The 25,114-nt window shown below is 44.2% G+C and overlaps 1 protein-coding gene across 1 annotated transcript in view; it reads right to left on the bottom strand.

The window, feature by feature from the left end:
• LOC147023789 (forkhead box C1-A-like) overlaps window positions 1–25,114 on the bottom strand; it is a 328,450-nt gene that overhangs the window by 230,205 nt on the left and 73,131 nt on the right. Inside the window, exon 2 of the mRNA XM_085889590.1 lies at window positions 4,152–4,241. The gene's annotated coding sequence lies outside the window, so the exon portion shown is untranslated. The remainder of the gene's footprint in view (window positions 1–4,151; window positions 4,242–25,114) is intronic.

Below are 25,114 nucleotides of genomic sequence, written 5' to 3'. Positions count from 1 at the left end.
AGAATAAAGATGGTGTGCTAGCAGGAGGAAGAAGAAGAAGAGGAAGAGGAAGTAGTATAAGAAGAAGAAGAGGAAGAAGAAGAAAGATCAGGACTTGTGGGTATGCAGGGAAAAAGGTAGTTTTTTGGGGATTTAAGACAAGAAACAGAGTGTTTAGATTGGGAGTGATGGGGAAAGTTGGGAAAGTGCGGAAAATAGGAATTGAAGGTCATAGTGAGAGAATACAAATAAACACAATCACACACTGAGAGGGGAAGGATGGGTTGGCCTCAAGGAATCCGGTAAGACAAGGTCAACAAAAACTCACAAAATAGCATAATTTTTGAAACAAAACCACATTAGGATCACACAGTAATATGTGGGTGAGAAAATATACAGTTAAAACGGGACAGATAATGACCGGAAAGTTAACCTTGTGATCGTCAGCAGAGTCCTGAGAGAGATCTGTGGATAATTGTTGGTATTATATACACTCATATTATACATGCTGCTGTAAACCCAAAACCGGAAATTGTTGGTATTATATACACTCATATTATACATGCTGCTGTAAACCCAGAACCAGAAGTTGCTGGTGGACCTTGAGCGCCCTGTGAAATATGGTGGGGACAAATCGCAGACAGAGCCGGGGGGAGGGGGGGGCGAGACCAGATAGTAGACGGTAGAAGACAGAAAGATCACCGACCTGCCTGCGGTGAGAGGCCCAAAGACTCAGCCTCATCGCTGGAGATACCAATGATCCAAAATTCCTTGGTTTTCACAGTGTGAAGCCAAGAAAGGTGAGAGGTCGGAGCACCAGCCCAGAGGAGAGAGCAGTACTCCATCAGGCTGCAGGCGGAAGCTTTGTTTGTGGTCAGGAGCTCAGATGGGCCAAGGAAGGACTTTGCATGATGGAGGATTCCCAGTCGGTGACTGGCTTTGGAGGCCAGGTTGGAAATGTGGCTTTCCCAGGAAAGATCATGGCAGATTGTGAGACCCAGAAGCTTGAAAGAAAGGACTTCTTCCAGAGAATTGTGGAGAAAGTAGATGGGTTGGTGGGGGGGTTCCAAACCGATCTTTCAGAGAGACATGGTGAAAGTGTGAGATTTGTCAGGATTGAAAGACATGTTCTACGTGTTGGACCAGTTTGTGATTTTATCCAGATCTGCTGTGAGCGAAAAAGCTGCTGCTTGCCGGTCTGAGGGATGACAGATGGTACGGCAGGGTGGAGTCATCAGCAAAGAGAAAAGAGGATTTTCCAGAGAGTCGGAGAGATCATTGATGAAAACCAGAAAAAGAACAGGGTCCATAACGCTGCCTTGAGGACTTCCAGCCTGGACAAGAATAGGGGATGAGAGACCTCCATGGAAAAAGCCTGGAAAAGGAACATGCATTGCAAACTGGGATTTAAAATATTTTAGTTCAGAAATGTGACTAAAGATATGACTTGAGGGATGCAATAAAGGCAAATTAAGAGAATGGAGAGAAGAAATGTTGTAACCTTTTTTGTACCAACTTTGCACACCTTTATTTGGCAATATTTGCACATTCTTCTGCGCAAAACTGTTCAAGCTCAGTCACGTTGCGTGAGGAGCGTTGATGGACAGCAATCTTCAAGTCGTGCCACAGATTCTCGATTGGATTTATGTCAGGGCTCTGACTGGGCCACTCAAGGACATTTATCTTTTTGTTTCTTAGCCACTCCAGCACAGCTTTGACTGTGTGCTTTGGGTCGTTGTCATGCTGAAAGGTGAACTTCCGTCCCAATTTCACCTTTCTTGCAGAGGGCAGCAGGTTTTCATGTGGGATTTTTCTGTGTTTTGCTCCATTTATTTTCCCTTCTATCCTGCAAAGTGCCCCAATCCCTGCTGATGAGAAACATCCTCATAATATGACACTGCCACCACCATGCTTCATAGTAATGGTGGTGTTCTTTAGGTGATGTGCTGTGTTGGGTTTGCACCAAATGTTACATTTTCCATTTAGGCCAAAAAGTTCCATCTTGGTTTCGTCAGACCACAAAACTTTTTTCCACATGGCTTCAGAATCTCTATAGTGTTTTTTTCCATACCTCAAATGGGACTAAAGGTGGGCATTTTTGATGGTTTTTGACGGTAATGGCTTCTTCTTTTTGCCACCGTACCATACGGGCCAGACTTCTGGAGTGCTTGGGATATTGTTGTCACATGCACACAGTGACCAGTCTTTGTGATAAATGCCTGTAGCTCTTTCAAAGTTGCCATTAGCCTCTTGGTTGACCTCTGTAATCAGACTGCTCCTTGCTTCGTCATCCAGTTTAGAGGGACGGCCTGATCTCGGCAGAGTCTTGGTAGTTCCATATGCCTTCCAATTCTTCATGATTGTCTTGATTGTGTGTGCTCCAAAGGATATTCAAGGCCTTTGAAATATGTTTATACCCATCCCCTGATCTTTGTCTTTCCACAACTTTATCCCGGAGGTCTTTTGAATGCCCCTTAGGTCTCATGGTTGAGTTTTTGCTGTGAAATGCACTACCCGGCAGAGGAAACCTAGAGGAACAGCTGATTTGATTCTGAAATAATCAGAATCACAACAATTTAACACAGGTGGAGGTCAATTAACTTGGTGTGTGAATTTGAAGGCGATTGGTTACACCTGAGCAAATTTACAATTGCTATTTCAGGGGGGTGGACATTTATCCAACCAAGATATTCTAGTTTTGTATTTCTCATTAATTTTCTGAAATTTGTAGAATTTGTTCTTCACTTGGAAGTTGTGGGTTACGATGTGTAAATAAAGGTGGAAAAGTCTGTTTTAATGCAATTTAATTCCAGGCTATAAGGTAACAAAGGTGAACATTTTGAAAGGGGGTGTAGACTTCCTAGAGACACTGTACATGGACACACATACAGTATGGACATAGACACACATACACGATATGCACATAGACACATGGTATGTACATGGACATGCATGGTACATACACACACATTATATGGGTATGGACACATCAAGGAAGGATGAGACCGAGGAAGGGTGCAACAGAGAAGGAAGAGACAGAGACCACGCATACCCTGGAGGCCACAAGGGTGGTCGTGTAGATCTACATCCTCACCACTTTGGGAATGGAGTTAAAAATGGAGGGGATAACGGAGCACGGATAAGGAGATGGCTTGGTCCATGAGTCGTGGTTCCTTGCTGAGGTGAAGATGGATGCTTTAGGAACAGGGAAGGCTGCATTAAACAGAGCATGGAAAAGGAGGTGGATTGGTCCACGAGTCGTGGATCCTTGCTGGGGTGAAGATGGATGCTTCAGGACCAGGGAAGGTTCCATTCAGACTTCGAGACACGAGTTGAGATGACAGGTGGCGGCGGCACATATACACGCACACATACATGAATCATGATTTACACATACACATGCACAATTGTGATTGTACATGCACAGGGATCGTGATTATACACATATTATCCATCCAATAGGACCATACTCTATGCAGAACATTGGTGCTGCCTAAGTAGTCTCCTTGGCTATTGGGCACAATCCTGGATGGGTAGCCACTCTGACACAGGATACCAGCAAGCTGGCACTCATTTTGCCAACCTCAAAAGGATGACAGGCAGAGTCAACCCCACCTGGTATTAATTCAACAGCCAAGAGGGATTTGAACTCAGGATCCTCGGATCCCAAGCCCACCACCCTAACCATTAAGCCAACACCAGGCAGACAAATTATACATCTATACATATAATAAATGTCAGTGTGTATCAGTCAGTCAGTGTGTGTGTCTCCTTCATAACTCCAAAACCATGAAACTGAGTAGCCCGAAACTTTGCATGCATACCAAGGGAATTCAAAGGGAGTGCATGAATGAAAACTGGGTATTTGGGTAAATGTAAACACCCCTTTTGAAGATAATTTACAGCTTATTTTTATGAAAGGTTCATCGATGGTCAACCCAACTTCATCTTGCAGGCGTCTTAGCCACCATTTTGATTTGGCCAACTCAAAGAGCCTTGCCTTGGAAACACGATCTACTCTCACAGACTAATTAAAGTATATCATTGAAATATGATTTCTCATTTGATGGTAGGATTTCGTGGACGAAATAATTGTCAAAATCTGAAAATGTTAAGAAGTTACCGATTCTTATAACAAAGTATATAAGTTTAAAAGAAGGCCATGCTCTCACCTTCTCCATATTCAGCAAAGTGATGGGTGGGGTGTGCCAACGTGTTTGTCCTTACTCCTCTGAGCTCCCAAGGTTAATCGCGATGGATACCTATATAATTGGTGAGATGGTGAGCTCCGATTATTAAATATGGTATCAGGTGAGAAAAAAAAAACTCTTACAATGATCGGTAAGATTTGCGAAGGAGTCATATGACCTCTTCTTCAAAAACCAAAAATAGTACAAACACAACCAATACATCGATTTAAAGGTAATTTTACTGCTCATCCAATGACATAACTCTCAAGGGTGAAAAAAAAGTTACCAGATTAGCTAACTTATCAAAATATCCACCCTGCGAAAACTTTAAAACAAGCGATTTTGATCAGTATACCTATATAGTTGTTTAGAGAGTGAGTTCCAATTGTCTGGCAACAAAACAGATTTCAAATAGCTTTTTCACACTGTCAACTATTGTATATCTAGGTTGCTCTGGAGTTGGAACACCAAACAATTTACATGTTCTGGCACTTGATGGAAAAACATTCAATATTGTCTACTCAAAAGTATTGCAATAATATGTTCAATTTCTGTTCGATAAGTTCCACCTTGATAAATAAAATGTTTGTCTCTAAATATGTGTTTAATTGAGGTAGTCCAACAGATGAACGTTAGATCCCGGGCAATGCTGGGTACCTTTGAGGGAGGAGGGAGGGAAAGGGTAGAAGTGGGAGGTGGGAGGGGAATGGGTAAGGTGGGAGTCTCGAGGGAGGGGTGGAGTGAGGGTCTGGAGGGAGGGGTGAGGTGAGAGTCTTGAGGGAGGGGTGAGATGAGAGTCTGGAGGGAGGGGTGAGGTGAGAGTCTGGAGGGAGGGGTGAGGTGAGAGTCTGGAGGGAGAGGGTGGGGTGAGAGTCTGGAGGGACAGTGTGGGTGAGAGGAGGGAGGGGAATGATGGGTGGGATGAAGCGGGGGAAGGGGTGGGAGGAGGGTGGTGAATGGTGGGAGGAGGGAGGGGAATGGTGGGAGGAGGGACCCGGTGTAACAGGATAAGTCGCCCCCCCTGGACAACTTCCCCCTGGAGGGGGGGGGTACTTGTCCTAAGATAAGTCTCCCCTCTCCCTGGATAACTTGCCCCCCTATGGCCAAAAATAAATTTATACTAAAAATATATACCTCTCGGTGTTCATGTTCTTTACATACTATTTTTTCTCCATTTTCTATTTTTTTTGTACATGTATTCTATTCCCCTGAAGGGGAAGTTGTCCGGGGGGGGGGGGAGTTAAACTGTTACACCGGCATAGCCTGGCAACACGGGTTACCTTGGCTTTAGCTCTGCCCCCCTCCTTGCTCTCCTCCTTTCTTGCTCCCCCCCCCCCTTCCTAGCTCCCCAACCTTCCTCAACCCAACCATACTCATTTCCCTTCCCTCTTTCTCTCCCCCACTCATTCTCCCTCTTCTCTCTCCCACAATCCTCGTTGCCCCTTTGTCACTCTCCCCATCTCTCTCCACCCACCCCCTCCTCACTTTCCCCTCTCTCCTCACTATCCTTTACCCTTCTCAACACATCACATTTAAGATCCCATTAGACATGGGGATGGGGCTAATGTGAACATGCATCAAAGGAAATAACTGTCTGAGGACCTGGATGTGTGGATGCATTCATCAGACCGGATTCTGAAATCCATAACAATATTATATATAACTCATATTATTCACATTATATACACTCACATTATACATATTATATATTCTCATATTATATACACTATACAGTCATATTATACATATTATATATTCAGATATTATTCATATTATGCACACTCATACTCATACAGGGGTTTCCTTAGAAGCCGGTTACTGGCGACCCGCAGCCGTCGACTCAGAGAAAAAAATGTCAAAGGTCGCCGCCTACTTACTGCAGAAGCAATTTTTCGATTTTTTATCTTGCCAAAACGAAGTTTTTGCAAGATATGTAAGTTAGCTTGTATGTTTTTTTTTTTTGTTTTTTTTGTTTGTCTGTAATCACGTATAAAAAATTCTGCAGAGCACAGTTATCATCGGAAATTTTTGTAACTTCGCATATCAGAGGACTATAGAGGTCCCTTTCAGTGCACAAAATTTTGAAGGTCAAGGTCACTTTGGTGCAAATCAGGGGAGTCGACGAAACCCTTATTTTTTGAGTAATTTTGATCGGATCGTCTTCAAACTTCATGGGAATATAGTTCATGGTCTGGCGCTCAGCTGATTAATTTTTGGCGGCGATTGGCCTTGACCTTCATGGTTAACGCCTGAGGTCAAACATATTTGACCCCAAGGTCAAATTTTCAAGTTTTAGGAACCATATCGTGTAGTACCTCAAATTGAACACCTCGATGAGTGCTTTCTAGATATGTCAAGCTTGAGACATTATGACGTCATTTAGTGACGTTATAAGGCAAACGCATATTTTTCATGGTTAATCTGTAGAACGATTCTCATCGGAATCTCTCGTAGGCAGATATTCCTCAAGGAGTCACTCCTGGTGGATAGCAGCTCTGTTCACCTCAGTGTAACCTTAAAGAAGTCACACGTCATCACCTTTTGGCAAGATACGGGTCACCCTGCGGGTGACATTGGTTTTTTAAATTTTTTTGTCACCATGAAATCTCTACATCCCCCTGTTTTGACATCCGAGAAATGGAATATGGTTTCCTTAATGAATGCGAGTTCATCTACACTATTATTATGTCACACTTACTTCAGATTGCTCAATGTACTCCATCATGTGCAGTATCATCTCCCTATTAAGAACTAAGGTATGGCCCAAATGTTGCTAAAATGACTCTTTAAAAGTGCTTTGATACTCCATGTTCCAGACACCTTGGTGTGCCCGAAACCATGGCCTTAAATTAATGAACCCTGTTTAAAAGCTGCTTGAACTAACTATACAGTGTAGCTGAATTTCAGTCAACCAGTCAGTCAGTCATCTATCTATAATTCCAGTAATCTCTGTGTGTGTGTGTGTGTGTGTGTGTGTGTGTGTGTGTGTGTGTGTGTGTGTGTGTGTGTGTGTGTGTGTGTGTCTGTCTGTCTGTCTGTCTGTCTGCGACCGCCGTTTCTCGACGACCGCCGGTCCGATCGGATTGAAACTTGCCAGGAATATTGCCGGGGCCCCGTAGATGTGCCTTTTCGAGGTTTGATGTCAATCGGACAAGCGGTTCCAAAGTTATGGCCATTTTACTGCTTTTTCAGTGTTGAAAAGGTGTATATATGGCAGCTGAAGGTGTCGGTACACCTTCTCACCTTATCATGCCAATTTTTTCCCAAATTATTAATAACCGGACGATCACCGGTCCGATCGGATTGAAACTTGCCAGGAATATTGCTGGGGACCCGCTGATGTGCCTTTTCAAGGTTTGATATTAATCGGACAAGCGGTTCCCAAGTTGCGGCCATTTATCTGTCGACCAATGACAAGACATGGTGCTATGACATCACGATTGACGTCACAATCACTGTTTATTTATTTATTTTGCACGATTGACGGTCCGATCTGATTGAAACTTGCCAGGAATATTGCTGGGGACCCGCGGATGTGCCTTTTCGAGGTTTGATATTAATCGGACAAGTGGTTCCCAAGTTATGGCCATTTATTTACCAAACCAATGACAAGACACGTTGTTACGTGGGCGTGGCCGATGGGGGAAGGGAAGCTCAGCCGCGTTCCCCATTACAGGTTACAACGTACGGGCTTCCGGAGAGTGATGACTTCGTGTATTCTAATAATTTCTCGATTTCTTATACGCATTTATAGATAAACACTAAGCCCCAAGTTATGATCATTTTCATATTAGACGGTGCATAAATTTCGGTGGGGATGAGAGTGGGGGCGAGAGAGGAGGGGGGAGAGAGGAAGGGCGAGACTAAGGGGTATAGAGGGGGGGCAAGAGAGGGGGAGAGGGGAGGAGGGATAGAGGAGGGGGAGAGAGGAGAGGGGTGAGAGGGGCGTGGCAAGAGAGGGGAGGGAGAGAGAAGGGCGAGAGAGAGGGGGAGAGAGAAGGGAGAGAGGAGGGGGGATAGAGAAGGGCGAGAGAGGGGATGAGAGGGGGAGCAAGAGAGGGGCGAGAGGAGGGGAGAGAGAAGGGCGAGAGAGGGGGTGAGAGGGGGAAAGAGAAGGGAGAGAGGAGGGGGAGAGAGAAGGGCGAGAGGGGGGCAAGAGAGGGGAGGAGAGAGGAGGGGGGACAGAGGAGGGGGAGAGAGAAGGGCAAGAGAGAGGGGTGAGAGGGGGGCAAGAAAAGGGAGAGAGGAGGGGGAGAGAGAAGGGCGACAGAGGGGGTGAGAGGGAGGCAAGAGAGGGGAGGGACAGAGGAGGGGGGACAGAGGAGGGGGGACAGAGGAGGGGGGAGAGAGGGGGGCGAGAGAGAGGGGCGTCTCAATTCTTCTTCTTCGTTTGATATGACGTCACAATTGATGCTGGGGACCTGATACTGCAGGCACGAAGCTGCATATACTGGCACGCACCTACGGGCATGCCCCTACGGGCCCGCCCTAGTTATGTTAATGCAACTCCATCCAGTATAGGCCGAACCACTTGTTTTGGTGGATTTTTCCACCCCAACAGCATGATAATATGAGAACTATTTCATGTCAGAAATCATGCTAGAATGCATCTCCAGCCATCTAGGATCTTCTGGCTTCCAAGGCCCAAAGTGGGCCCTGGACCCTGGCCATACAGCTGCGCTCTCTTTGCTCGCGGTGATGGTAACCAGCTACTTTTTAATGGTAGCCTCCTACTCCAAGAAATAAGGAAACCCCTGCTCATATTATACATATTGTTGCGGGCCGGGGGTCGGTGGCGAGAACGACCACGAGGTAGGGGAAGTTATGTCGCCTCCCACCAGACTCCCCGGAATTGTAGGCCGTCGCTCCAGATAATTCCGTGACACGGCGGGTCGCTGAACCGACCGTGGACGCCAATATCTCAACTGCGTAGCAGAGGGTCTTTTTGTCTTGAACCAATTTACCTCATTAACTACGCGATTTCTATTACCGGGGAACCACGCCCTCGGCATGTCTTGCTCGAACCGGGTCACTCTACCAGCTGCAGAAGAGTTCCAACTACTGACTACCAACTCCAGTTCGGGTGCAGTCGAGCAAGGATGAACGGATAATTATCAGGTATAAAAACCCGGCTAAAACTCAGATCCGAACCATGCTGGACCAACGAAGGAAAAGACGGAAACGAACTGGGAACATTTCTACAATCATTTATTTAGAAATAATTTACAAGAGAAAGAGGACACAGGGCAGACTTACACAGGAATACAAGGCAGGAAAGATTTACAATGATCAAACACTGGAACAATTCTACTTAATGAACTGGTGCCACACACACAGACGCACACTCAGATGATAAGAAACCCAGATGTTTTATTGGACCCCCGCAGCCAGGGAGAGAGACGAACTGGGTAGTGGTTCGCCGAGGTACCTGCACATTGGAGGGATGGGGTGCTCCATGGTGCGGTACCTGTTAATGGTCGTGCGGCTCGGTCCACAGCTGCACGCGTGGAGACCGTGTCTGCGAAGGAGCCCTGGTCGAGTAGAGCAGAATCCGAGGCGGGGATCAGGGCCCAACACTCTCCGCTCTCAGGGTTGCCTCACGAAGGAAGTTGCCTTTCACTGGAAGCACTGTACGAACTCCACGACTCTCTCACGGCAACGCTCCTCGCAACCAGCACTCCTGGCAACCCTCGAACTCCAGCACAACCCGACAACCAAGACGCTCCTCCCAATCCCACACGTAATTTTATAGATCCCCCTCGGCGGGGAGGGGCCTTGGTGAAGCCGACATCACTGTTCGCCCCGATTGGACAAGGCTTCCATGTGTCCGCCCTTTCTGGGAAGGATTTTCGGCCTTACCGGGAAGCCCGCCCACTCCACACGTGCGGACTCACCCAAAAAGGTACTTCACAAAGATTTTGCCTCGAAACATGAGGCTCCAGAGACGCAGGTAGACAGTGGATCGTGATGGGGATGGGATGGTTGTTGGATGTTCGTTGGAGGGTTCGTTGGATGTAAAGATTTAATAACCTACCTAAAAGGACATCGCAACGCACAACTTTGATTCTCCCACTAGACAAAAGGAAGGGACCTGTCTTACATGTAATTAACGGAATAACTGATTCTTGGGACATCTGTATGTTTGAATGCTTATGGTTTCCAGATCCGTAACAATATTATATGTACTAATATTGTACATATTATATACACTCGTATTATTCATATTATATACACTCATATTATACATATTATATACATTATATGCACTCATATTATATTTGTTGTCAGGTCAGGTTCGATCTGTGACCTGCTACAGGTACCATGTAAACCTGTACTAACCTGTTCCATGGTCGGGTTGTCGGCGACTAAACCGTCTCCCCCACCAGGTTTCCTGGTGAGGAGGGTGTTTGGATATGGACACCCAGCAGGATTAAAAACAAAACCTGTCAAAGGGCGGAGGAGCTCCTTGTGAGCCAACGGCCATCCATATCTAGTGCCCAACTGTGTCTGCAGACGTCCTCCTGCAGTTGGGTTACTTTCATTAGGAGGTTGGTGGCAGGATTTGCACTCCGGCCACCGTAAAACCCTTCATTCCGAAAAACGCAAAAACGCAAAAAAATCTGAAAACCCGCTCTGTGGGAGTACCTCCTGTGCAGCTTCCCTTCGCAGGGCAGCTCACCGGATGATGAGATTGGGGCAAAGCCTTCGGGACCCCCGATCTTTGATGATAGGAGGGAAACCACGGGGTAACATCCCTGGGTCAGATTGCGGGAGAGTGTGTCGGAGTGGTGCTGAGGTGTCGTCCACCAGACGACGGTCTCCTTGGGTTAACCTGAGGCGGTCCCTTCGGGTGGGTGCCTGGAATGTCCTATCCCTAAGAGAGGATGATCACCTGTCTCTGTTATCATCTGAGCTCAAGCGTTTGGACATCGGGATTGCAGCTCTCTCTGAGCTTCGTAGACCGGATTGCGGCGAGATAATGGTGGGTGGTTACACCTACTATTGGTCTGGTCGCTCTGATGGTTACCATGCCCAAGGAGTTGCTGTAGCTGTGTCCAATAAGCTAACCCCAATGAAACCGGTCAACGAGCGTATTATGAGATTAAGGATTCGTCACTCCTTGGGTGTCATTTCCCTGGTCTCTGTTTATGCTCCGACTGAGGTGAGTGATCTCACCGTGAAGGATGCATTCTACGCCACGCTCGAGTCTGTGGTTGATCAGTGCCCCAGACGAGATACACTTCTAGTCTTGGGGGATTTCAATGCATCGACTGGAACTGATAGGGATGGTTATGAGGTGTGTGTTGGTCCCCATGGGTCAGGAACTATGAACCAGAATAGCACTAAGTTCCTTGACTTTGCAAGAAGTCATGAACTTAGGGTGGCTGGTTCATGGTTTCAGCGCCCACAAGCTCATCGCTGGACTTGGTATTCCAACGCTGGCGGTGTGGCAAAGGAGATTGACCATGTCCTCATTGACGGTCATTGGAGGATGATCCAGAACTGCAGGGTCTACCGGAGTGCTCAGTTCCTCAATACTGACCACAGGCTTGTTGTAGCAACTCAAAAGCTGCACCTTAAATCCTGGAGAATGGTACCATCCCAGCCTAGGCAGGATGTTGGCAAGCTCAGGGATGAGAGAGTAGCTGAGGAGTTTGCGGACAGGCTGAGTGGACACTTGGGGGGTCTGGGTGCTTTGGGAGGTCCTGAAGAGTTGTGGAGTGCCTTCAAGACCACCGTCCTTGATGTTGCCGGTGGATGCCTTGGAGCTCACCGCAGGGCAAAGAAGAATTTTGTCTCTCAAGGGACACTGGATACCATTGACCAGAGTCGCAGGGCCAGGCTGAATGGCAGAGCTGAGCTGTTCAGGGAGCTGAGGCGTAAAACTGTACGTGCACTGAGGGTGGACAAGGAGGCCTATGTGCGAGGAATCTGTGAGGGGGTAGAGCATCACCTGTGGACAGGTGATTCTCGTCCCGCTTACAGGGGAATTCGCGCATTGCGTTCATCCAAGCCCATCCCTCGGAGCACTGCAGTTCGAGCGGAGAGTGGTAGGCTCTTGACAGAGGAGTCTGAAGTGAAGGCCCGCTGGGCCGGTTACTTTGAGCAGTTGTACCAGGCTGATCCCCCAGCTGTCGAGTTGGACGTCAAGGGTGTTACAATCCCTGTTGCTGACCCTCGAATCAACTGTGGTCCACCTTCGCTTGTGGAAACACGGGCTGCGGTGAACCAGTTGAAACGGGGCAAAGCTCCAGGGATCTGTGGCATCCATGCTGAACTTCTCAAGGCTGGTGGAAATGCTGCACTCGTGTCGTTGCATGCAGTTTTGTGCTCTGCCTGGAACACAGGCATCATCCCAACTGACTGGAAGAGGGGCCTTGTTGTCCCTCTCTGGAAAGGGAAGGGTGATCGCCAAGACTGCAACAACTACCGAGGGGTGACGCTGCTCTCAGTGCCGGGCAAGGTCTTTGCTCGGATAATTCTTGATAGGGTTCGCCACCATCTGCTTGAGCACCAGCGTCCAGAGCAGTCAGGCTTTACACCAAAGAGGTCAACGATTGACCGTATCCTTGCACTTCGTGTCCTCACCGAACGCAGACGAGAGTTTCGGCAGGGGCTGCTTGCAGCCTATGTTGATCTCTGTAAAGCGTTCGATTCAGTGAATCGGGATGTCCTCTGGAGGATTCTTGGTCTTCGTGGGGTGCCACCAAAACGGATCGATCTGATGTCTGAACTCTACTCTGGTACTGAGAGTGCTGTGAAGTGTGGTGGTACCATCTCTGACTTATTTCCAGTTGTTAATGGAGTTTGTCAGGGGTGTGTACTGGCCCCCACACTTTTCAGCACTTGTATGGACTGGATTTTAGGGAGGATGTCGGAGAGATCTAGCTGCGGTGCATCGTTTGGGAATGTCAAGATCTCAGACCTTGACTTTGCAGATGATGCAGTCATCTTTGCGGAGACTTTAGACATCCTTTTGGGGGCCCTCGAGGTGCTGAATGAGGAGTCGGAGCCGCTGGGTTTACGGGTTTCTTGGGTCAAAACTAAGATCCAGGCTTTCGGTGACATCTTGGATGCCGCTGTCCTGTCTGTGTCTGTTTGTGGTGAGGATGTTGAGGTCGTGGAGAGATTCACTTACCTTGGCAGTGATATTCATGTCTCTGCTGGCTGCGAGTCAGAGGTCAATAGACGTCTGGGTCGGGCCTGGGGGTCATGGATTCACTGGATCATGGGGTGTGGCGCTGCCGGTACCTGTGCGGGAGGACGAAAGTCCGAGTTTTCAGGTCCTTGGTACTTCCAGTCTTGCTCTCTGGATGCGAGACTTGGACTCTGACCAAAGATCTGAAACAGAGACTTAATTCCTTTGGTACCAGGTCTCTTCGGAGAATCCTTGGCTATCGCTGGTCGGATTTTGTGTCCAACGAGCGGTTGCTGAGAGAAACTCGGATGAGATTTGTTACCTGCATAGTCCGTGAGCGTCAGTTGCGGCTGTATGGACATGTGGCTCGTTTTCCTGACGCTGATCCTGCTCACCAGATTCTCTCAGCGAGGGAGTCTCATGAGTGGAGGAGGCCAGTGGGCCGACCACGTGCCTCGTGGTTGCAGCAGGTTGACCATCATCTCAAGGAGATGGGGATGGGCCTGGCATCTGCCTGGGGGATGGCCAGACGGAGGCCCCTGGAGTACCGGCGGAAAGTGGACGCAGCGACGCGCTGTTCTGGCACATGCTCCCATACCTGACCTGACCTGATAATATATCCACTCATATTATACATATTGTATATACTCATATTATACATATTGTATATACTCATACTATACATATTATATACACTCATATTGTACATATTATATACACTCATGTTATTCATATTATATACACTTATATCATACATATTATATGCACTCATTATACATATTATATACACTCATATTATGCATATTATATACACTCATTATATATATATATATATATATATATATATATATATATATATATATTATATACACTCATATTATGCATATTATATACACTCATTTTATTCATATTATATACATTCATATTATATACACTCATTGTACATATTATATGCACTCATATTTTACATATTTTTCCACTCATGTCATACATATTATATACACTCATATGATACATATTACACACACACACACACACACACACACACACACACACACACACACACACACACACACACACACACACACACACACACACACACACACACACTTCACACACACACACACACACGAACGCATGGTGAACTAATGTGCTGCTGAGGATTATTATTCAGGATAACAAGAGATTCGATGATTATATTATTACATGTATGCCTATTTAATATTTATACAAGGCTGTTTGTTGAAATTAAGGTTATTGTTTAACATGTGAGACTGTTTCACTGCTATGTATTAATTAAAGGATATGACATATGATTATAAACCAAATTAAAAGTCGTCATAAATCCTGTGAAGAATAAACATTATTAGAGATTATTTGCAAGATTCATTTTTGTAAAAGAAAAAAAAAAACATTCTCAAGATATACATTATATAAATTCTAAATAGCCGTTATGAAATGGTTAAAATACTGTTTACACTGACAGCAATGAAGATGTGATCAAAAGATTGATTATGATGAAACAAGATGATCTTTTATTTTCCTTGAATGGATCGCCGGTAGGACATGTCTATTTATTATGAACGGTAACGGATGAGGATCCAAGGAGAGGCAGAGGCTTCGATTGTGAAAAATACAAGTGAGAAAAGCAAGAGATTAAGAGCCAATGAGGAGCAGAGTGTAAAAGAGTGTGGGAAAAGGAGTGTAAAGAGGAGGGAAAGTAGTTTGGGAAGTTATAGAAGGAAGGGAAAGGGAATGTATGGGACAAGCGGGATGGAGTTTGGGATTTGTCAAAATTTCCACCACAATTTATTACGTCATGAAGAGATTGTTCTTTATGATAACATTGCTTTTTGGCACACACTTTGTAACCTCGTTTTGGACTTCCCAATTTCCCACATTATAGGCACCGATGGAATGTAAAAAGACCCCCAAATCAGCAGTGTCTGGTATGTCTGCTGTCTGCGTTGACCTCAGTCGTATCGCACTGCTGTACACCAACGTCTACCAAAGGATCAAAGAGAAATTTGTAGTTGAATGAAGAGCTAGTCTTGTTTGTGAAGGCCAGTGTCAATCTGTGTCGGCGTACAGGTACAACATTGGATGGGATCAACAGGACATTGATCCAAGTACGCTAACTGCCGTGAGAATAATAAGAAGAAGCTGGAATTTTAGGCGTCCTCCCATATTCAGAGCAAAAAGGGATGTTTGGAACTGATAGGAGTAAAGGGAGTAGGGGGGAAAGGAAATATTTTTTTTTCTCCAACAAATGGTTAACGCCCGAAACGTCAACTTCTCCTTACTTCCCATAGCTGTTCGAAGGCTGGCAGGATGGCCTCGAGGTTTACACGCTCGCCTCTGAATTGTCTAACCTGGGTTAGAATCCCAACCCTGCTATAAACTGTCATGCTAGTGTTTCACAGGCAGGGTGATTCATCAATGGGTGTGCCATCCCTCGGATGGATGTTCGAGCTGGGGTCCTGTCTGCTGGCATTAGTTGGTAGACCTTAAAAAATCCCACCGTATCCTTCATGACGAGTAGGTAAGTGATCGCTGACACCATCAACAAATTACAAATTCCTGCCCTAACCTACAGGGATCATCGCATCAGCGGAACCCCCAAATTGATGCTAATTCGCAGCCACGAAACGCATCTGAACGACGTTGGCGACTGTGGTTCACATACTTCGATCAACGCTCCGTTGGTTCCATCCAGTCTGTAGTTGGTTGACTCCGTCCACTAAAATTTGAAGAACATTTTATAGAGAACCAGTCAACTGAGAAGGTATTTGTCAAAAACCCTTAACACTCATAATAATCCCTCTACCACCCCACTGAACTCACCATCATTCTGTATTGCGAGCCTTTTTGCCTCTTTCCCAGTGACGGTATTTAAAACCTGCAGGGCACACACAGCCTGTATAGATGAATACCACCGAGTACCTGAAACTCAAGCCTTTCAGATTCTTTGTACTTTTGACAAACTGCTGTCTGAGTTGGTTGTGCCTTTGTGTTCGCAGTGTTACTAATTTTGTAAAGTCTGAGCTGTGTACAGTAATTGCACGTGTTTGCCAGCTGGTAGCCTTCTGGTAGCCTTTTATGTGGCAAGATTGCACCGGAAACTTTGGCTTTCAGATGTCTGAGACCACCTCTTCAACACTTGGTTGCTTAATGATGTCGTTACAGAGGTGAAGGTGCAGAGCACTTTAATCATTGTCCTGAATATTTGCACATACGTAGTGTGATCAGTAAGTCCACGGCCTGAGATAAGCAGTCGAGGAATTGCAGGAATGATTACTGGATTATGTTTTCGCACCTCCTATTGGGAGGTATCCTGTTTGAAAGAAAGAAGTGTTCAAATGATTTATAAGGATAGCTATAATTTTTGTGCGGAGTATCAACAATCCCGAAACTTTGGGTCACTTGAGATTATGATCTCGACTGACTGTTCGCTTATAATTATGACTCGATAAGAAGCATTATACAAAGAAATAAAAGGAACTTGGACACACGAGGAGGTCCATCATACCTGTGGTCTGTGAACATGACATGACTTCAATGTCACGGCTTATTTACTTAATTCACTGGAGGGAAGGTAGGAGTAATGGGAATGAGAACAGTGGGGCAGGTACAGGTACATCACTAATTTGTTTTTAATTATTTATTTATTTGTGAGGAGTGGGGATAAAGGGGGCAGTAGATAGAGTGAGGAATCAATAAACACCAACAGCACATTCACTTTTTGATGAGATTCATAATCATAATCCTCAATGAGATTCACAAATAGACAAGCAATATGTTTGTGAAGTAGAACATGTTGTCTTTCTATTAAATCCGTCAGCAAAGCGACGGGTCGGCATACTGAGTCACCGTTTGAAATCTAAAACAAGTCAATGATGAAAGGCAATAATTGATACATACTGTAAATACATACAGTATACATCAATTGTATACTGTACTAGTGGAGTATGCTTACACATTGTAAGCAATAACGAACCGTGCCTCCTCATTGTCTCGGGTCACTCGCCTGCATTTATTTTTTTCGTTTATTTATATTTTCATTTACAGACACTTTCCAATGGTTCTGTGATTTTTCCCGGTGTATCAGCTTTGATGTCCATCGGCATGTGAAATTTCAGCTTTTTACGTCATCCGGAAGGTACCGATCTTTAATATCATTCAGTCAGTGAGTCAGTGGTTAGACTGAGCTTTATATATTAAGATATATACTTTTTTGGCCTGAAAATTAACAAGAAATGCAAGAAAAGTTCAGTTTGTCTACATGAGGGCACAACTCTGTTTTGAAATTAACTGTACTTTATTTGATCTGGTCTTAGACTTCCACAATACATGCAGTAAACATTTAAAAAAGTTGCTTTGTTTATCTTTTTCACAAACTTAGGAAGGATATACTTGTCTTGACGGGCATTGTTTCTTGTAAACTTCCGATTACAGACATCTGTCATTTTGTCTATATTTTCGAAGGACAAATATCGTAGTTGCAATATCGAGTTCTAACTTTGTCGTGGCCTCATGGTATCCTAAAGGGTCTGCATATACATATATATATATATATATATATATATATATATATATATATATATATTTTTTTTTTTCAAAGCATGTTATATTCAAACAACTGATCTCAGTGATCATCACAAACGACAGAATTCCGTTGAAATGAAAACGTCTTCACTGAATGTCCTATTCCAAAAGTGGCATAAGTAGCCTTTGTTGGGCAATTTCCAGCATTTTTTTCTGGTTCACTTAGTTTGGGAGCCAAGAAGAAAACTTTTATTCTTTGTTTTTTTTTTGCATGGGATTGGAAAAACCGCATGCATAACATTCACTGATGTTGTCTCATGACGACCTCGGGTATCCCAAAGTTCCCCCAAGCCTTTGCTCTTTGTTACGCTATCAGGCGAAACAATGGCATGACGTCACCTTGAAATGAAAGGGGCGAGCACGTCTGCTCCCTGAAGTGTTACTTGACCCACACAGTTGACAAAACATCGGGTCATTATTTAGTTGACTCACTGATGTGGTGAAAAGTACCCTAAACCTACAAAGTAGATAGAAACTTATCTTGCAACATTAATCACCAGTACAAGTACCTTTAAAGGTGGATCTTCTTCATCCATCAAACTCTTTGAAGGAGCATCAGGGATGCCTATGACACGTCGTGAACGTTTTCATAGCTGGAAACCAACCCTGGACTGGTCTATCACTCGGTCACAGGTTTGGGCAGAAATTTGGAATTTTCAGATACAGAGTGTCGGCACACAAGGGAAGACTTTTTATGAAAGATATTCAACATCCACCAGTGAATGCTGGTAGATAAGGAGCACGTTTTACCATCCCGACGGAGGATAAGGATGATGCACTCAATGATACAACGTCATGCCTTTAAGTAAATAATCATCCTTTATTTCTTTACATATGTATGCACTAATCAACACTCATACACATGGTGGTTGGGAAGCTTACACAATATACAAATGCACTTATTTGTTTTGAACACATATAGTTGAAGTGTCGCAAAACTTTATAGTTGATAATAATAATTTGATTACAAGTATCCAAGTTATGATGACTTTTTGCTACATAGTAGTCATTACAATGTAAGTTCAAGCTACAATGCAATCCTGACGTCAGCACGACTACGGGTTTCGCGTTTCTGGAAAAGCTAAAGTTTCTGTTTCCCACTGCATAAGAATGGTCGGGCAGAAGCAATCATCAGGAGCTCATTAAAGCTCCAACACGAGGCGTGTAATTTGCACCACTGGAGCTCGGAAAGTGTCAAGGTGAAGCTTAGATCCCCACCTAATTACCTGTCCACCAGTGTGAAAAATAAATACTAAAAGCTGTAAAGGGAGGAATTTAAACGTCATTTTGTTTTCATTGTGAGAAAAGTGCGAACCCGAGTGAGTGAGGATCGAAAGTAATTTTAATGATTCCAAATGCCAATAATTGAGCTTATGGGGTTGGACTTTGGTGTTGAGGGTGGTTGGAGGGGTGCGGGGTGAGGACCAAAAGTTCCATCAAGGTCCAGCTTGAATATTCTTACTGATTCCCACACTCGGCTGCATGAAGGATGCAATCAATATCATGGATTCCGTTGATATTTCAAAATGCAACGAAACAACGTATCGACTGAATTAATACGCTGCGCGGTCTCTTTTAGTTCTGTTTCCATATATTTCAGCAGTTTTTCATCCGATGTTCCTGCAAATCTCTCCAACCCCCCCCCCCCCAAAAAAAAATTAATCACAAACAAGATTTATTTTTCACATTTCTTTGTTCTAGGAAGATTTCACAAAAAACAATATTTCACATAAAAAAACTAAAAAAGCAGGAAAATACTTTGTTACTCGATTTGTGTACCCTGTACAATACAGTTCTAAGATCTGCCCAGTAACATTCAAATGCTGAAGGAAGTAACATTTCGCAATTTGATGTCACAAAGAGCTATATTTTGTATTTTTTAAAAAAGTTCTTAATGGTGGGCTAATGATGGCATGCGAGCTATAGGTTTTTGTCTTTGCCATTGTAAATGTTGCTGGGTATAGTTAACCGCTATTAAATGGATAAAAATTGATAAACGAGGTTATCCACACACATACGGATCATATATGCAGTTCGTGAAAATGTTGGTACCTCCGCCACCGAAGGTGAAGGAGGTTATGTTTTCACCCCTGTTTGTCTGTTTGTTTTTCTGTCTGTCTGTCTGTCTGTCTGTGAGTAGGATATCTCAAAAAGTTATGGACAGATTCAGATGAAACTTGGTGGACAGTGACAAGGACGAATTGATTCGATTTTGGTGAAGATCCAGATCTGGATACGAGAATTTTACAAGTGATTCTTCATCATTGAAAGATTGGGCCAAAAACGATACACAGTACAGTATAGCACAATATCTTAAAACGTTGTGGAAGGATTCAGACGAAACTTGGTGGATGAGTTGGGTAGGTGTCAGGAACAAGCTGATTAGATTTTGGTTAAGGCTTGAATGCAGATTCGGTATCTCAGTGGGCTACAATTTGTAAACTGTTCAGCCTTGTTTCTGACCTTTACCTATTGTATGACGTTGGTGGTGGTTTAACTATACTGGCCTGTTGAGATCTTTCTATCCTCGTCTGAGCAAACATGGGAGCCGGAAGATGAAAATAAATACACGTGACATTCCGAAGAAGTGCGTACATATCGTATGACGAATTCCGAAGATAGGTGCCTCGTTCAGAAATCGTGTCACAGATTATATGGCGAAGAATAAGTTTCTGAATTTGTGAGTGGAACTTATCAGGGCTAAATCAAGAAAGAGTTTTCTATATTCTGGCACAAAAATGAAGGTGTCTTCTGTCGTGTGATTCACCAACTTGTGTCTACTGGCATTAGTCGGTGGACGTTAAAGATTCCACTGTTTATAAATTAGACAAAGATTAGGGAAGTTATCTCTGGTACACTGAACAAATCACAACTTCTTGCCCTGACTACAGCTGGGAAGATAATGGCGCACCACGCAGTGTATTCCCCCGGCAGCACCAACACCCGAGATGGGGGTATGGCACATGATGGCAATTAAATTAACATAATCATTATTAAAATAATTATTTTGGCAGATTTGTTTATCCCAATTTAATTGCCAAAACCTGCATTGATATACCTGATAAATTTGGCCTCCTTTCTCCAGGGTGGCCAATGCTGTTCTGACAAGCTATTGTAGCCACTCACAAAAGACACTGCAGACAGGTAATGGTTACATGGATGAACTATGTTGGTAAAAAAACAATGCAGCTCGGTTTCCCCACGTTACACCGGTTCAAAAGGACATTCATCTGTCCTGCTGCGTCGATGTAAACAGAGCCAGCCCGTGAAACCCAATCCAGCAGGAACAGTGTGAGGAGTTCCTGGCTAAGCGCAGGCCTTGTCAGTAAACAGAGCCCCCTGCGGGATCGTTCCTGCAGACACAGTGTCTTAAAAATAGATAACAATGCATGATAAGTAATTCCAAAATTGCAGCCATTTCAGACTTTGTGTCATGTCATCGTTTTTCGTTTATGTAGGTGCAGCTCGGTGTTGCTTCTACTCAGTGGTTCTTGATTAAAGTGACTCTGAGCAGTGGGGATCCAGGGCGTAGCTCAGTGCTTGGGAAGGCCTGGTGCCTTACGCTGCGACTTACAACTCTAATTGCTATCGACTCTAACAACTAGCAACTTGCTAATTTAAGCCAGAGCAATGCCCCCCGGCAAGAATTTGTGAACAAATTTTAAACATACCTTTTTCACAAATTCTACCTCGGCAAACAATGGTTACAAGATGTTTAATCGGTCAGAGCCTTGTGATAAACAGTGTGAATGAGAAGGAAACAAAAGCTGCCGTAAACAGAGAATCAGATAGAAGTTGCCTGTGAGGGAGGGAGCGCACACGAGGAAAGGCGAAAAGTAGTTGGACATTGAATGAAGAAGATGATACACTCAAACAATCCAAAAGCACCAATTTATTCACCGACAAAAACTTATTCAAATGTTCAGGTGTTTCTAATGCAACTTAGGGATGCTTGATACTCATGCCTCTGTTGCGATGTGTGATCTCTCTGCAAGTTCATGCAAGATTAAAAAAAAAAAAAATCTCCTCTTTCATGAGCCTTGCCACATGTGTAAAACATAACCTGGCCAAGAGACTTTTATTGTTTGCTCGATGTTTTATATGTTGGGTTAGAGGGAAAAAAACAAAAGTGAGAAAGGAGGGGAGTTCCAAGGAGCCAGCTGCTTGGGTTTTGGGCCCAGGAAACAGGTGGGCCAAATCTCCAGCCAGCCATGAACTGTGAAATTGCAGCCATTAGGGTGGATGATAGAGAGAGGTATAAATGAAACAGTTTGTCTCTCCTTATCCTTAAAGCCAATCTCAGATAAGCACAGGATTTTAAAAGTCAAAGTTGAGGCTCGCAGGAAAGCAGAACGGCGACAGGGTTTTCACCAATGCAGAAGGGTAGAACGAAACAAGTGGACATATTCCATGGAGATAAAAAAATATGATCTGTAAGAAAAGGCAGGATGTCGCAGATGTAAGCAGGAGTTTTCAAAGACCATGAATGGAAATGGGAGATTGGCCAAACAATTGGGATACATAAAGTCAGGATCAAACATCAACTCTCTTCACAACAAATGCACAAATAAATAACAATAGGTGAAAAAAGTTCTTCAATCACAGACTATGAGCTGACCAACAAATTTTGTTGTGATATATATTTTATTAAACCAGTGAAATTGTGTCATAATGTCCTCAAAAAAATTAAGAAAATTACTGTGCAAATAGTACACATTGTATCTACTACTACTACTACTACGACCACTACTGCTACAACTACTACTCCTGTAACATGTTTAATTATATTCCCACCTTCTTGTGGGGTCGGCCAGGCAAAATATTTGGTCCAAGTCTGGAATGCAGGACTGAGGTTCAACTGAAGGTGATTTGGGCAGAAATTAGAGATTTTATCACTATACCATGATAACCTGCCTACCCTTTGTGAAAGACACTTGGGACCTCTGATTGTCCACCAGCAATGTCAGCAGATGGGACAAGACAACAAGATTAACATCAACCCAAGGGATGGTGCTCCCTTGAGTCCAAATTCCTACCCTGACTTTCTTGCCTGCCCACACTTGAAGCGTGGCGAGTATTGCTAATTCCTCCAACATGAGTTGAGGGATGCCATTGTAATGCAGTGGACTGAAAATAGGCTAAGGTGACTGGAGAGTGTGTGCGTATGTACTGTATACTGTATGTATGTGTGTGCAGTATAGATACAGTATATCTTTTTTGAATATAGATATCGACTCCCATGCTCTTCTGGCCAAATAAGCTGCACGAAGCAACCAAAAAAGGCTACCAAGGTAAGCCCTTTGCCATTTCAAATCCTTCCCAGAATTCCTCCACAAGTTGTAAAGACATTCACAAATAGTACACACATGAGAATCCCAAGGCTACACATCCCCTCAGCTGCCGGACCGGTTTCTTCGCTTATTGGTGAATCATCAGTGACAGCGCAGACAGAAATGCATACCAATGAGGCTCCCAAGCATGTACCACACATGCAAATATCGAAAGCAGTCAATTGGTCCGGCAGCTGAGGGGGGTGTGTCACATTGGGATTCTCATGTGTATACTATTTGTGAATGTCTTTACAACTGTGGAGGAACTCTGGGAAGGGTTTGAAACAGCAAAGGGCTTACCTTGTGTAGGCCTTTCTTGGTTGCTTCTTGCAGCTTCTTTGGCTAGAAGAGCATGGAAGGAATCGATGTATGAATCCAAGGATCCCAAGCCCACCACCCTAACCATGAAGCCAACACCAGAAATTAAGCATATAATCGGAAATGCTGTTGTTTAATGGGGCGATATTAAAATGACAATGTTGACAAAAAAAATTGAATATAGCAAGTGGCGTTTGAATGTAATCGATATGAGAAACATGATTGAATTGGACTCACCATTATTATAAGTGAAGAGGAAGACGAAGGAGGAACAATATGAGAAACGGGATAGAATAAGTGAAGAAGAGGATGAAGGGGAAAGAGTTTTTGTTTTTAAGGTTGTAAAATGTTTAAAGAAAAATTATTGAATATAGCAAGCATTTTCTGAATCGAATTGATGCGATAAATACATCTTCATTGGGCATCAGATATGAAGCTTCTCAAAATTGTGTGTTTGGTTCAAGCAATTATGACTGAAATGTTTGCGGAATCACTCACTGACATACCTACGGACACCGAAAGTCCAGGTGAGCTAAAAAGGATTCCTGGAAGATTCTCCCCTCCGTGCGGGGATCGTAAGTTGGCATTTGCAGTTTCACCACATGTGTCCATGTACCCATTAAAAATATCATAATAATAAATAAAAAAAATTTTAATCACAAACCTTCCTGGGAGTTCCTTGAATCCACTGTAGTTCGATTTATTGAAATCCGTGAATCCGTTCTCAAGTTATAACACGACAAACAGACAGGCACGGCTCCTTTTATAATATAGATGTAGACCCCGGGAAGTTATATCCAACACGTAAAGGAACCCTGGAGTTTAGATATATCTGGAATATTTTTTAGTTAAATTACCTTTCCCTCATATCGGTGGAAGGGAAAGATGTGTTGTGAATGTAGTTAGAACTATCCCCATTTTTTTTCCTCATTCTCATACCCCATTCTAAAATTTCACTCTCAGACCTCATTCTCATACTCCATTTCCATACTTCATTCCCAAACCACATTCCCAAAACATTGTCTAACATAAAACCGTTTCACCAAGACGTCGACCAGATAAGCGGCATTCCAGTGCTTCGATCGCTTCAGTGAGGTTCCAATTACAGCGGGTGGGAATTCACGTGGGCATCGGATGCACTGCACGGCCATTCCACTCTCCCTATCCTCACCGCGTCACTGAACAAGCCAGCAGCCCTGCCCATCATGCTTCAGGGATGAATCACAATAGCTGAATCGCAGCACGCCAGCCAATCGGCATGGCTGGATTTCAAAAGGTGAATGTGAGTGGCGACAAAGGCAAGGGCAATAAGATCCATGGCCGAGCAGTGCGTAGCTGTGTTTGAAGTTGAAGTTCTGAGTTCTGAGCAAGAGGGGGGAGTCAAGGGAGTCAAGTCAAGTCGAGAAAGCACTGTTCTGAAGAATTGAGTGTCAGTTCAGAGTGTCAGTCCAAAGAGTTCAAGGTGAACTATGCCAGGCCCTAAGCCTCAGGGAACGAGACGCAGAGAAGTATCATGTGGAACGAGAATGGAGTCGTGGGTTTCCAGGTGTGGT

Source organism: Eptatretus burgeri, chromosome 7, assembly GCF_056783735.1.
Source record: "Eptatretus burgeri isolate ZD-2024b chromosome 7, Ebu_testis_v1, whole genome shotgun sequence".
In the NCBI taxonomy this organism is placed as follows: Eukaryota; Metazoa; Chordata; class Myxini; order Myxiniformes; family Myxinidae; genus Eptatretus; species Eptatretus burgeri.
Note: the sequence above shows the minus strand (reverse complement) of the source record. Positions and strands in the feature narration are given on the sequence as shown.